The sequence below is a fragment of the Aotus nancymaae genome, unplaced genomic scaffold, assembly GCF_030222135.1.
Source record: "Aotus nancymaae isolate 86718 unplaced genomic scaffold, 86718_ANA_hifiasm-v0.15.2.pri h1tg000020l, whole genome shotgun sequence".
Lineage (NCBI taxonomy): Eukaryota > Metazoa > Chordata > Mammalia > Primates > Aotidae > Aotus > Aotus nancymaae.
Genome location: NW_026988432.1, coordinates 4160691 through 4174609, shown reverse-complemented (window position 1 = coordinate 4174609; position 13919 = coordinate 4160691).

Below are 13919 nucleotides of genomic sequence, written 5' to 3'. Positions count from 1 at the left end.
TTTGTTTAAAAAGACTGTCTTTCCTTCATTGAATTGCTGTTTCACCTTTGTCAAAAATTAGTTCATTGTACTTGGATGAAGCTATGTCTGAGTTCTCTATTCTGTTCCATTGATCTATATACCTATCCTTCCACCAATATCATCCAGTCTGATTAGTGTAACTAGGCAATAAGTCCTGAAATCAGGTAGAATGATTCTTTCCACTTTTTTTCCCAGAATTATTTTAGCTATTCTAGTTTGTTTGCCTTTCCATATACATTTTAGAATAATCTTGTCTGAATCTATTGATGTGTGCTTGAGATTTTGATAGGAATTGCTTTAAACTTGTATGCCAATTTGGGAAAAACTACTGTCATTACTATGTTGACTTTTCCAATCCTTGCACACAGAGTATCTCTCTATTTATTCAGAAATCTCCCTTAATATTTTTATCAGCACTTTGTAATTTCAGCATATAAGTCCTGTACATGTTTTGTTAGATTTACAGCTAAACATTCCTGTTTTATTTTTTGAGTGACTGTAAATAGTATTGTAGTTTTTATTTGTTCCTATTAGTTAATTGATAATATATAAAAATACAATTTATTTTTGTTTTTTTTTTATACCCTGCAACCTTGCTGAACTCAGTTCTTTTGTAAATTTCTTGGCATTTACTACATATATCACCTATTTGTAGGTGACCATTTACTACATATGTCACCTACAAATGACATGTGCCTTTTATTTCCTTTTCTTGTTTTTTCACACAGGCTAGACCATCTAGTACTATGTTAAATAGCAGTGGTGAAGGTCTACCCTTGTCTTGTTCTTGTTCTTAAACACTTCTTATTCACTGGTAAGTATGATGTTGTATATCTTTCTAGATGTTCTTTATCAAACTGAGGAAGCTCTCCAGTAAGTTTTCTGAGAATTTCCATTGTTAATTGATATGAATTTTATCTAATTATTTTTCTGCATCAATGTGATGATGTAATTTTTTTTCTAGACTTTCATATGATGGAATACATTGATTGATTTATAAATATTCAAATAGCCTGCATCTCTGGAATAAAGCCCACTTGTTTTATGGCATATAATTCTTTTTATATATTGCTGAATTCTATTTATAATGTTTTGTTAAGAATTTTTGTATCTATACTTAATGAGAGATATTGGTGTATAGTTTTCTTTTTATGTACTGTAATCATCTGGTTTTGATGTTAGATTAATAGTGGCTTCAAAGAATAAATTGGGACCTTCTTTTCTATTTTTTATTATTTTTCTGGAATAGATTATGTAAAATTAATGTTAGACTTCTTTAAAGGTTTGGTAGAATTCTCCAGTGAGACCATATGGGTCTAGAGATTTCTTTTTGAGATTTTAAGCTATCAATTCAGTTTCTTTAGTAGTTATAGGACTATTCAAAGTACCCATTTCATATGTGGTGAGTTGTAACAGTTTATTCTCTTTCAGATAATTGGTCTGCTTCATGGAAGTTGCCAAATCTCTGTGTGTAGAGTTGTTTGGCATAGTCCTTTATTATCCTTTCCATGTCTTCAGGGTCTGTAATGGTATCTTCAGTTTAATTCCTGATATTTGTAATTTGTGACTTTTGTCGCTTTATTTATTTGTCAACATTTCTAGAGATTTACTGATCTTTTAAAAGGGAAGGTTTTTTGTTTCACTGATTTTTCTATTGTTTTTCTTTCTTCAATTTCATTAACTTTCTGCTTTTATCTTTATTACTTCCTTCTGCTTGCTTTGGGTTTTTCTCTTTTTTTCTAGTTTCTTGAAGTAGGTGTTTAGATTATTGATTTGAGAGTCTTCCTTTTTTCAAATGCATGTATTAAGTGTCATAAATTTCCTGGACTTTAAAAAAAATATTGAACCAGATTATACTCTTTCCCTAACCATTCCCAAGACTGCTGAATCTCCCCATGACTTCTCTCAGAGTAACCAGACTCTTGAACGCACGCATAAGACCATAATCCAATGTCTGTAATCCAAGGTCAAGACTGCTTCAGACTTTAGTCTCAGTTACAAACAGCTCCAGAAGTGCTTAAAAGCAAAATTTTGGTGCCAGTGACCTGGTTCCTAACACTGATTTAATGACTTATTAGACACATGACTATGAACTAGTCAGTTAACTCTTCTAATCCCTTTGCTTATAAAATGCTTAGTACATGGCCTGGCACACAGAAAGCAATCAATAAATTTTAGCTTGAGGGGCAGAGCAAGATGGCTGAATACAGGGCTTCACCAATCATCCTCCTCTGCATGAACACCAATTTGACAACTATCTACACAAACGAAGCACCTTCATATTTTAAGTTGGTGCAAAAGTAATTGCGCTTTTCACAATCAGGTGAGCACTCATGGTGCCTGGTTTTGACTTCATATTACTGAAAGAGGCACTGAAAAGAGGAGGAAAGACAGTCTTAAATTACTGATATCAGCCCTCCCCAATCCCTTACCCTGGCAGTGGCTGCATGGCACAGAGAATCTGGGTACTTGGGAGAGGGAGAGTGTAATGATTGTGAGGCTTTGCATTGAACTCAGTGCTGCCCTCTCACAGCAGAGGGCAGAACTTGACAGCATTCAGCTGACATCCACCCACAGAGAGAACATATGGACTGGCCTTAGCCAGAGGGTAATCACCCGTCCCAGTGGTGAGAGCTTGAGTTCCAACAAGCCTTGTTATCACAAGCTGAAGTGCACTGAAGCCTTGAGTGAGGGGCAGTCTAGACCACAAAGACTGCAATTCTTAGGCATGTCCCAGTGCTGAGCTGGGCTTGGAGCCAGCGTAAGGGGGGCAGGGCACACAACCTACTGAGACACCAAGTAGGGTGGCTAAGGGAGTGCTTTCATTATCCCTCCCCCAACCCAGGCAGCACAATCATAGCTCCAAAAGAGTCTCCTTCCTTTTGCTAAAGAGGAGAGGGAAGAGTAAAGATGACTTTGTCTTTCATCTTGGATACCAGCTCAGCCATAGTAGGACAGGGCACTGGTCAGGGTTTTGAGGCCCCATTCCAGGCCCTAGCTCCCAGACAACATTTCTAGACACACAACTTGGGCCCAAAGGGAACCCACTGCCTTAAAGGGAAGGACTCAGTCCTGGCAGGATCCATTAGCTTCTGCCTAAAGAGCCCTTAGGCCCTAAAGAACCAGCAGTGATACCCAGGTATTATGCCATGAGCCTTGGTTGAGACTCAGATGTGCTGGCTTCAGGTAGTAGCTCAGTGACAGTGGAGTATAGCACCAAGCAGGCTCTTGGGGTCCCCAGTTCCAGGCCTTGGCTCTTGAATGGCATTTCTGGACCTGCCCTAGGCCAAAGGGGAGCTCACTGCTCTGTAGTATGCAGTAGCATTTCTATATGCCAACAGTGAACAATCGGAAAAAGAAATCAATAAATGCCATTTACAATAGCTACAAATAAAATAAAATACCTTGGAATTAGCTTAACCAAAGAAGTGAAAGATCTCTTCAATGAAAACTATAAACTACTGGTACAAGAAATTGAAAAGAACACAAAAAATGGAAAGATATTCCATGTTCATGGATTGGAAAAATCAATATTGTTAAAATGTCCATACTACCCAAAGTGATTCAATGCAATCCCTATCAAAATATCAATGACAATCTTCACAGAAATAGAAAAAACAATCCTAAAATTTATGTGGAACCACAAAACACCCAGAATTGCAAAAGCTATCCTGAGCAAAAAGAATAAAACTGGAGGAATCACATTACCTGACTTCAAATTACACTACAGGACTATAGTAACCAAAATGGTATGGTACTGGCATAAAAACAGACACACAAACCAGTGGAACAGAATAGGGAACCCAGAAATAAATCCATACATCTACAGTAAACTCACTTTTGACAATGGTGCCAAGAACATGCACTGGTGAAAGGACAGTCTCTTCAATAACTGACGCTGGGAAAAGTGGATATCCATATGCAGAAGAATGAAACAAGACCCCTATCTCATGCCATATAAAAAAATCAAATCAAAATGGATTAAATACCTAAATTAAGACCTCAAAGTATGAAACCATTAAATGACAGTATGTGGGACATTAGAGTGGACAAAGATTTCTTAAGTAATACCTACAAGCACAGGCAACCAAAGCAAAAATGAACAAATGGGATCACATTCAAGTAAAAAAGCTTCTGTACAGCAAAGGAAACAATAAATAAATTGAAGGGAAAAGCCACAGAATGGGAGAAAATATTTGCAAACTACCCATCTGAGAAAGGATTAATAACCAGAATACATAAGGAGCTCAAACCCTATAGGAAAAAGTCTAACAATCTGATTTTAAAATGGGCAAATATCTGAATAGACATGTCTCAAAAGAAGACATACAAATGGCAAACAGGCATAGCAAAAGATGCTTAGCATCAATGATCATCGTAGAAATGCAAATCAAAACTTCAATGAGATATCATCTCACCCCTGTTAAAATGGCTTTTATCCAAAAGACAGGCGATAACAAATACTGGTGAGGATGTGGAGAAAAGAGAACTCTCATATACTGTTAGTGGGAATCTAAATTAGTACAACCACTATGGAGAACAGTTTGTAAGTTCCTCAAAGAACTAAAAATGGATCTATCATATGATCCAGAATCCCACTGCTGGGTACACAGCCAAGAGGAAGGAAATCAGTATACTGAAGAGATATGTGCGCACTCATGTTTGTTGCAACTCTGTTCACAATAGCCAAGACTTGGAAAAAACCTAAGTGTCCATCAGTGAATGAATAGATAAAGGAAATGTGGCACGTATACACAATGGAGTACTGTTCAGCCATAAAAAGAATGAGATCCTGGCATTTGCAACAACATGGATGAAAATGGAGGTCATTAAGTGAAATAAGCCAGGCACAGAAAGACAAACTTCACATGTTCTTATTTACTTGTGGGAACTAAAAATTTAAAACAACTGAAGTCATGGAGATAGACAGTATAATGATGGTTACCAGAGGCTGGGAAGGGTAGTAGCAGGGAGTGGGGGAGAAGTGGGTATGATTAATGGGTACAAAAACAATACAAAGAATGAATAAGAGCTAGTATGTGCTAGTACAACAGGGTGACTATAGTAAAAATACAGTTGTACATTTTGAAATAACTAGGAGTGTACTTGGATTGTTTGTAACGCAAAAGGTAAATACTTGAGGGGACAGATATCCATTCACCCTGATGTGATTATTATGCATTGTAAGCCTGTATCAAAATATCTCATGGAACCCATAACTATATACATCTACTATGTACCCACAAAAATTAAAAATACAACATTACAAAATAAATTTTAGCTTGTGCTATTATTATTATTATTACTCAAAAGATTTCCTTATTCTAAAACAAAGATGAAGAAACATCCTATTTGGCAGTTACTCCAATGTGAAGTAAATCTAGGCAAATTTAGAGACAAACATTAACAGACAAAGGAACACAAATATTTACAAACTCCTCCTGACTTCCCCTAAAGTAAATACATTTTTATAAAAATGTAGAAAACCAATTCTACTCCTAAAATTCCTTAGATAACAATATAAAGCAAAAAGTACTCATTCTTCTCTTCTATAATACTAAAGCATTGTTGCTTTTTAATTCTAATTCCTTCTGTCACTCATGCACAAAACCTACTTGAGCAGACCTTTCCTGTCCATAGGCAATGGTTATATCAACAATAGAGAGCTGGTTCACTCAGCAAATGAGTAATTCTATGTAAATGAAATCTTCAAATATCCACACAGATCATTTGCATTATATCCATGTCTTTTAAATATCGTTAGCGTAGGTTAATTTTTTCCTTCCAAAAATATTTCTCTTTCTAGTGTATACACCACAATTAGTTGATTTCTAAACAATTCCCCATCTATTAGTAGTAATTCCCAAACTTAACTAAATTTTTAAAATTTGTATTTATTTTAAAATAAAGCATTTATGACTTGAAGTTGTTTTTCCCTCATGTATATTTATAACCCACCAGTGTGTCTGCCGAGAGTGTGTGATCATTTGGATTGCTGAGGCAGAACAAGGAACAGAGAGCCATGGATAATACCTGACCATAAAGCCAATACAAATGTCTGAAGTTCACTGCTGACATAGTGTAATTTTCCTCAGTAACTTCAGGCAATGACAAGTTAATTATGTAGGGCATCTTACTGTAAATATATTCTTAGGCACATTTTTCTTATAGGTCCATCTTGAAGTAGGAGAAGGCCAATAAGGACAGTAAATGTTTAATTATAAGACATGTTTGAAATATAAAATAAATGTATTTATTTATGAGACGGAGTCTCACCCTGTCACCCAAGTTGGAGTGCAATGGTGTGATCTTGGCTCACTGCAACCTCTGCCTCCTGGGTTCTAAGTGATTCTCCTGCCTCTGCTTCCCGAGTAGCTGGGATTACAGGTATGCACCACCATGCCTGGCTAATTTTTGTATTTTTAGTAGAGACAGTGTTTTGCCATGTTGGCCAGGCTGGTCTCGAACTCCTGACCTCAGGTGATCCACCTGCCTCAGACTCCCAAAATCCTGGGATTACAGGCGTGAGCCACTGTGCCCGGCCTTTATTTTTTAAATCTTTTTGTCCCCAACATAAATTGAACAAGGGTAAAATGGTAAAAAGGCAATTCTAGATATCATATTTAACTTTGTGAAGTATCCAGGGTTCTAGACAGTTCCATGAAATACAGTTGATCATGCCACTGTCATAAGGTCACTGAATTAATTCATTCTCACACTGCTATAAAGATACTACCTGAGACTGGGCAATTTATAAAGAAAGAAGGTTAAACTGATTCAGTTCTGCATGGCTAGGGAGGCCTCGGGAAACTTGGAAGAAGGCATCTCTTCAGAGGGTGGCGGGAGAGAGAAGCAGCAAGCAAGAGAGGAACTATCAAACACTTACAGGCACATCAGCTGTTCTGAGAACTCACTATCACGAGAACAACACGGAGGGAACTGTCCCTATGATCCACTCACCTCCTACGTCTCTCCATCAACACCTGGGGATTCTAATTCAAGATTAGACTTGGGTGGGGACATAAAGGCTAACCATATCAGTTGCCCAAGTCAGAAGCTTGGGACTCATCCACATCATAATCAAAACTGAATTCATCACCAAGTCCTATAGATTTTACCTGTTAAACATCTCTCCAATCAATGCTCTTCTCTTTATTCCTAAAATCTTTGCACCAGATCTTCCTTCCGGGATTACCTACATAACCTGCTTTCAATAACTTCCAAATAGGTTATTCTCACCTCTATTCCTGACCTTTTCAGATCCATCTTCCATACAGGACTGTACCCAAAATTAAAATCTGATCATACCACTACTTGCCTAAGACCTTCCCATGTTCCTGATAACCAAAGTTCAAATTGCTTATCACAACATACAAGATCATTCAAAATCTGGTAGTTGCCCATCTCTCTAGCTTTATCCTTTGTCATTTCTGCCTCAAACCTTAAAGCCCAGAATAATGAACTACTTTTAGTTCTCCATACAGTACACTTTCCTCACTTCTCAAATCCTTGCTGAAGGCCTTTCCCTGGCCAGAGTACTCTCCTTACCTCCTTTCTCCCACTTCCCCTGTGGCCAAGGGCTGAGGATTCTTTATGACTCAGCTTAGTAGTCATTTCCTGGAGGATGCATGTGCTGACCACACCCTTCCCTCTCATTAGGTCCCCTCTCAGTGCTTCCTTGACTCTTTGATTATATCACACACACAAACTACATTGTCCGTCTACATGGCTGTCTCTCTCATTGGGCTATGAGTTCTTCGAGGACAATAATGCTAGTCACATTGCAATCTCCAGCACCTAGCACAGTGCCTAGCACTCAGCAGATGCTCAATAAATGTTTTTGAATGAATAAGGGCATAAATGTGATGTAGAAAATAGATTTTAAGTACATGGAAAATCATAATCATACTGTAACCATACTGAGAAATGTGGATTTACTTATTTATCTGTCACTAGCAAGAGCCAGTGAAGTGTTAAATTTTTTCCCATGATTTCTACCAAACCTGAAATGTAGTATTATTTCTTTTGCAGTATAGAAAACAGAGGGAAAGGGAGGCTAATGTTAGCAACAGCATGAAAATAGTTTAAAATGAAAATGTGTGCTGTAATGAAGTCCAAGTCTGAAGTGCTCGATAAGTAACACAACTGGAATCATGGACAGGGCAGTGGCGTTTTCACACCTGTGCTGCTAGGAGTCACATGTCAGATACACAGCTATCTACCTTGATAAAAATAGTCCAAGAACACTAAGGTTGATTCTAGGAAAACCTAACTCTGGACAGTAGTGTTCAGGTATACAACTGCATCACCTGGATCCTTCTTTCCCTCAATTCCCTCAGTGATTAACAATATCGCTCCTTGCCACCCACCACTACTCTTCTCTCTTCATTACTGTGGCACAAGTGTGGATGCATAGCCTTTACCTTGCTTTCTTATAGCACTGTCAGAATATTCAAATGAACTTTGCTAAAGGATAGCAAAAAGGGAATTATGCATAAAGTACAGTGATTCTGTTACAGGATCTTTGGGGTGTCACTTTTGTGGCTGGAAACCTCTGTGGCTGGTGGTGCCTTTGCTTGAGTTTTGCTCAGGCCCCTGAGCTTATTCTGCCCACTTGGCCTGGCAGGCTGCACTCAGCTCATGCTCTGCCTGGATCCCACGCCTACCACAGGTGAGCCAGGAGTGGAGGGGAGAAGGCTGTGAGTGAGCAAGCATGGGGTCCAGCCACTGCACACAGTAAGGCACACTGGCTGCTGCAGCAGGATGGGCAGCTCCAGGTGCTGGCACAGGTGCCAGCTCTGCAAACCTGCAGCTGGACCCGGCACACTGCAAGTAGCTTCCATGGCTGCCACTGGGAAACATGGTGTTGCCCAGAAGCTTGGAGACTCCAGGAACTGCAGGGCTCCAAAGAGGGAGTCACAACCCAGGCTTGGGGAGCTCCCAGGTCTGGGCTCCCTGAAGGGCCACAGCTCTTCTCTCCTCTTCACCTGCAATGCGGTGAGCCAGGGGCCTGTTTAAGCCTTATTTGTGTTACAGCTCTTTCAGGACCATTTGGTGGGTCCTGAGTTCTTGTCCTGCATCCAGGAATAATGAGGTATGTGGACAAGTGGAGGGTAAGCAAAGCAAAGAGGAGCTTCATTGAGTGACACAATAGCTCAGAGTAGGCCCTGGAGTGGGTAGCTCCTCTCTGCAGACAGGTCCTCCTGTCATCTCTGCAGCTCTCCACAGAGAGGAGGCCCTGGAGTGGGTAGTTCCTCTTTGAAACTTGTCCTCCTGACATATGCTCAACTCTGGCTGAGCCCAGAGCTTTTATGAGCTTCAGAGGGGAGAGTGTGCATGCTGACTGGTCCATGGGCAGCCATGGATGGGCCCAGAAAAAGCACTATAAGTTCCCTCTCCATTCCATGGGACTGGCAGCCCACCTCCTGCTTTCAGGCTTTCCCTGGCCTGAAGGTGGGGCCTCACCAGGAACCACCCTTTTCCACCCAGGAACCTGTCTCTTGCTGCCATTCATGCCATCCAGGCTGTTCATGCCAAAGGTTGCCTGCAGGCCAGCACCAAGCAGCCCTTAGCCCCCTGTCAGCTTCCCTCCCATGCTTGTTGGTACCCAAAGTTTAGAGGGGGCTGGGACAGCAGGGGGCTAGTGTGTCAGCACTGCTAGAGATGTGTGCACACTCACCAGGCTGCAACAGCTCCCAGGCTTGGCCCCAACCTTGCTCCAAGATCAGAGCAGGCACTGGGAATGGGGAGAGGCAGGCAACAGGAGCAGACACCTCCGAGCCTGCTGGGACAGGGGAACCTTGCCAGTCCTGAGAGTGCAGAGATGCTCAGCTCTGTAGCTGCAGCTTAGATGATTATAGCTATACCCAGGAAGGCAGGGCACTTGCCTGCTCCCTGGAGCAGGAGGTCTGGTCCACAGCCATGACTTGGGCAGCTGCAGCTGTGCTCCTGCCTGCTCCTGGGCCCCCAAGGGCACAGGATGGCCCAGGACCACAGACACAACTTGGGTGGCTGCAGATACACCCAGGGAGTTCCTACCCCACCAACCAGGAAAGGGCAGTGCTCTAACTTGTCCTCAGCTCCTGCCAGCTCTGTGGAGTGTGCAGCCCCAGCCATACCTCCCCACTGCAGCCAGGGTGATGTCAGCGGCTGTTCCAGACAGGCCACTGCTGCCATCAATTCTAGAGCATAACATAGCTTGTTCACCTTTAATTAATAAAGCAGTGAATCTGATTCAATAGGTCTATCTCATTCTCAAATCTCCAAAAGTGATAATGAGGAGCATGCCAGGTGAGGATGTATTTTAGAGACCCATCCTTCCAAGTCCCAGCCTCCCTCTCAAAGTTTGAGGAGAGTTGATTATGCTTTACTATAAATACCATCTTAGACATCCAAACTCTTCAAATTCCAGGCCAGGGTGCATGCTGAACCAGCCGAGCCCCTACTAAGGGCCTGCCACTATAGTTCCAGCTTCCTGTCTAAAGATCTGCCCCTTCCCCAGGTAAACTCTAACAGATGAGTTTCATTTTTACATGGTACCTGCCTAAGCACAAAATCTTTCCTAATCCTTGTATGTCCCCACAGTTTAAATATGGTTTAACATAATATAATGATTAGCTTTTTGCACCAATCTTAATCTTCATAAAAGAGATACCTACAGCCAGAAACTGATGAGTGGACTCCTTCAGAGGATTCTTTTACATCTTGAATGCCTATAAGTGAAATAGATGGAAACATAAGTAACTTACAGAACTGGTAAATGGAGTAAGCTGGCCTGCAAATTTGTCATCAAAATATCATCTATGAAGGAAGTTATTTCCTATAAGAAAATTCTGGTATAGCTTATGACTTTTTATAGCTTTATAGCTTTTTTTAAGTAAAAAGTTATTATCTAATGTTTTATACATATAAAATGGACGTAGCATATATATTTTGAAAGAAAACATAAATGAACACCAGTGAACCCTTCACTTGACATAGGGATTATGTATTCTTTCCATATCGTATACCCCATCCTCTGCCTCCCTCAAGATAATCACTATCCTGAATTGTGTCTATCATTTCCTTGCCTAGAAAAAAAAAGTTTTCTACATATGTGTGTGTGTGTGTGTGTGTGTGTGTGTGTGTATGTGTGTATATATACAAACAATATATTGTTTAGATTTTCTTAGAAAACTACCAGGCTTCATAAAAATAGAATTACATTGCATGTAATCTTCTGGGATAACTTTTCTCCATTCAAAATTATATGTTTAAAATTCATCCATGTTGAACAGAAGGAAGTAAAAAAGAAATGTACAAGAATGCTCTGAGAAGTAATATTCATAATTATCCTAAAGGGGAAACAATCTAATTATTCATTACCTTTACAAAGGATAAACTGACATATATACACAGAATGAAATACTATGCAGTGATGAAAACAAACTGCTATCCTCAACAATATGGATGAGCCTCATGAACATAATGTTTAAAAAAGGAGCTAGACACAAAAGAGTTCATTTTGTATGACTCCATTAATATATATTTTCAAAACACAAATTTAATCTATGGTGTTAGAAGTCAGGATGATAGTTACTTCTCAGGAAGTGGGTAAGTGGCTGAGAGAGGGTATGAAGAGCTTTAAGGAGACAGGTGATATTCTATTTTTGGATCAGGATGGTAGATATAAAAGGATAGTCATTTTTGAAAAAGCATCAAACTGTCTACTTATGATTTGTCCAATTTTAATTTTAAAAGATTCATTCATGTTGTTGCACACAGATGTGGTTATTTCTTGTATGCTTTATAATACCTAATTATGTAAATATAATTCAATTTATTTATCTGTTCTCCTGTCACTGAACATTTAGTGGTTTTGTTTTTTGCACTTTATTTTCTCTGACAGATAGTGCTGCTACAAACATATACTTCTTGGTACAAATATACAAGGATTTATTTAGGGCAATGGTATACAAAGGAATAGGAATTGCTGCATTTATGGATATATGAATGTTCAACATCAGAAGAAGGTGTTATTTTCAAGTTACATTCCTACATTTCAAAATCCTATTCTGCATCTTTACCTACCTTTGGTGTTTTGCCAGTATTATATTATCTCATTGTGGTCTAAAATTACATTTATTTGATACCTAATAAGGTTTGACATCTTTTCATATGCTTCTGTAGTCAGTGCATTTCCTTTTTATGCAAAACAGCTGTTAATAACTTATATAATTTTTTCTATGAAACTGTCTTACTACAATCTATTTGTAAAAGTTGTTTACATAATCTAGAAACCAGTCACGTATGGATATATACTATCAATTTATGGCCTGTATCTTCATTTTCTTTATTTTACTTTTGAAAGACTAAGTTTTAAAAACTTTTAATTATAGAAACATTTAGACATACACAAAAGTAGAGAGGATAGTACATGAAATGCACAAAAGTACAGATAACAATGTGAAACTTCACTCATATTCAACAATTATCAACAGATGACCAATTTTGTCTTATGTTTATTGTCACCCTCATCTACTGAATCATTCTAGAGCAAATACCAGATATACCATTTCATCACTAATATTTCAGTATATATGTCTATAAGTATTGTATAGATGTTACCAATGTAATTGTCCCCATCTAGAAAATAAATAATTCCTTAGTTCAATCAAATATACAGTCAGTATCCATATTTCTGACTGTTCTATACATTGTTTTATAGTTTGCTTATTCAAATGAGGATCCAAATAAAGCTCATACTTTTAATTGGCTAACGTCTTTGAAGTCTCCTTTAATCACTACCCTTTTTCCCCTTTAAAATTTATTTTTTGAAGAAATGTGTTGTGTGTCCTGTAGATGGTCTCATAACTTGCTCAGGCCCCAAACCTCGGCATTAGTATTGTCTCCCCTTTGTCTCTCACCCACATTCAATCGGTCAACAAACCCATCAGGCCATCCTTCTGAATATTTCCAGAATTCAATCATTTCCTCTTCCTCTACCATCTTAATTCAAGCTACAGTTGCCTCCCATTTAATAAGCAGACTGTGGCACTAATAAAGCTCAAGCTTCAGGATCCCTCACTTGCACAGGCTCCTCTCAAGATCCCATACCTAATTTTGCATTTGTAATTTCATATTCCTTTTCTTCAAGAAGGGCTTCCTAAAAAAAAAAAAAAAAAAAAAAAAAGGGCTTCCCTTCTTGAACGTTGAGGCCCCACAAAGTTGAGGCCTCACAAAACCTGGAGCCATGCCTGTCCCTGAGTTACTGTGGGAGTCTCCAACTGGTATCCTTGATTCCAATCTCAAGCCTCTGTATCTCTGTTTAATACTGGAGTCAGAGTGAACACAAATTAAATCATGCTCCTTCTAAGCTCAGGACTCTCCACTGGCTTCCTATCTCACTTCAAGTTTTAAACCACAGCCCACAAAGTCCCACAGATCTGGGCCTTTGTTACCCCTCTGATCTCCTTTCCCAATTCTATCTTGCTCATCCCACTCCAGGCCCACTGGAGTCCTTCAAACATGGCAAGTATTCTTCCACTTTGGGGCCTTTATACTTTCTTATCTCTCTGCCAGGAACATGCTTACCCATGCACCTCATCTGCATCTCTCCTCCAAAGCCATCTTATCAGAATGGACTTCCCTTGCCTCCCTGTCCAGTACAGCCCCTTGGCCTTCCATCACTGTCTCACTCCTTGCCCTTCTTTATTTTTTCCACAGCAAACTCTATTTTTATTTAGTAATTATCTGCTCCCCCTCCATTAAAGTATAAACACTAGGATAGCAGTGACCTTGTTGTTTTGCTCACTGCTACATCCTCAGTACTGAAAGTCATCCTCTAGTAAGTACCCAATAGATGCTGAATAATTAGAAATGAATGAAAAGCAAGAAAAACCTAGCCTCTTTTTGCAAAA